Raw genomic sequence first — 2,260 nt, forward strand, 5'->3', positions numbered from 1 at the left:
ATATATATATATATATTATACAGGGTGTCCAAAAGTCGTGCACCATCCTAAAAATCTTATTTTTTCTCTCTGTCCACACTCTCATGACGTTTTGAGACATGCGATCACAATGGAGTGTCCCAACATCCACCCAGATACCCTAAGGAAAGTTAAAAACAGCTTTTTGTAAAGAGAAGTGAGTTGTAGTAATGAAAATGCTGCTCAGTTGGAGCACCTGTTACAATACGTGTGTTTCAGGATGGTGCGCGACTTTAGTCCTGTCCCCGTCGTTTTATGCAAGAAGAATTCTGAAATTAGGCAAACTGAGTCAAAAAATGAGAAATTATGCGATTCTGTTAATTTTTACAAAGCGTGATAAAGGAAAATAATCAGAAATTTTGCACCAAAAAAAGATCAAATTTGGCTAAATTATGCGGGGTGCATAAAACCACGGGGGCAGATATTCGACTACTGCAATTAGATCTAGATCTAACCACTTTCTGATAATGATCAACAGAAGAAAAAAACGACCTTTTCTCAACAAAACAAAAAAAGAAAAGAAAAAAAAAGTGAAGTGTAAACTACTTTCATTTCTCCCCATGTACTGTAATTGAAAAATGTTAAACATGTAATAATATTATCGATTATGTTAATGTTGCTTTGCATCTCACCCGTATACCTGCGATATAATATCTTGATTTGTTTGTTTGTTTGTTTGTTTAACTTTAACAACAATTATTTCATTTGTATCTATGGTTATGATAACATGATTTAACAACGTTAACTACAACAGCAATACAGCGAGCAATGATTAGAATATTATAATATTGGACTTCAACTTGTTTGTTTTCTTGTTTTTTAGGGTTTTTTTCTTGTTTTTTGTTTCGTTTCTCTCCCACAAATCGCTACCTTAGAATTGGTCGTTTTTAAGCTCAAGGAGCCTATCCCGAAAAATGCTGTTTTGAGAAAATCGAAGGTAAAGTTTTTGCCCCTTTTTATTTTCTTTAAAAAAAAAACCCCCAACAACACATATACGCACCAATGAAACCAAACTTCTCCTATAGGTAGGGTAATGCTCATCTTTCTTTGGTGTAGGTCAAGATTTCTGGAAACCCTCGAGATATGGGTTAGCCCGCTTGTCCTTAAAAGCGACCTATTACAAAGTTCTATCCGACATATTGGGTCGTTTTGAGTTTTTTAGACAATGAGGTCAGAGACCAATTTATGTTGTCCTATCTACTGTATCAAAATCGTCAGACTATTCGGAGATTTTATAAAGATATTCCAAGACCTGACCATCAATGATTTATATATAGAGGCACCAGCCAAGAATATTCCAAGAATTGCATCCCAAAAAGCTTGACATAATATACTCAAACTGAAACATTTTGACGTCAAATTTATCAAAACCAGGTACTGAGCAGCAAGATAGAACTTTGTAATTCATTGGTCGCTTTTACTTTTAAGGACAAGCGGGCTAACCCAGTTTTCGGGGGTTTCCAGAAATCTTGACCTACACCAAAAGTCGGCATTACCCTACCTATAGGAGAAGTTCGGTTTGATTGGTGTGTATATTTGTTTAGATATAGATTAAACTTTACTTTGTCTTTTCGAGAAACTGAACTAGAGGTAAAATCTTTACCTTCGATTTTCTCAAAACAGCATTTTGCTGGATAGCCCCCTTGTGCTTAAAAGCGACCAATCATAGGGTACCGAAATGTTGTCAACTTGGAAAACTACAACACTAGGACTAGCGTATGGGATGTAGCTGGATAGACGCCTCGATGTGGGTACCACCCACGGAGGTTATAGCTCTACAGTAGTCCTTGGTACCACCTCAAAAGTCAGGTATGTAGCTGGGTTCTGAAAAAGACAAACCAACCCACTCCCTCCCTGAAAAGCGCAAAGGAAGTACATGGCAGCTTGCACTGTACACTTCCCAGGAAGTTGAGATGTTTCAAAATCCTTTCAGGTCTTTAAAAAAAGTTTTAGTAGAGGTTTTACGGCGCTCGCAACTGCATAAGGTCATATGAGCACCAGAAGATTAGAAGTGTTACAAGAGAGTAACAGACATTAAAAAAGAAGAAGGGAGATAAGGACGATAGATGTGTTTGATAGGGAAGAAGAAACAAACCACACCAGAGCACCCACCAACCACCCACACCTATCAGGTCTGCTGAGATACTAAGTAATAACCTACAGGTTGTACAGCGCACCGAACTTGCTGTTGAGAGGGAATTTGCGCTATACAAAATGCTATCTATTATTATTATTATTATTA

This window comes from Aplysia californica, unplaced genomic scaffold (genome assembly GCF_000002075.1).
Source record: "Aplysia californica isolate F4 #8 unplaced genomic scaffold, AplCal3.0 scaffold00142, whole genome shotgun sequence".
Lineage (NCBI taxonomy): Eukaryota > Metazoa > Mollusca > Gastropoda > Aplysiida > Aplysiidae > Aplysia > Aplysia californica.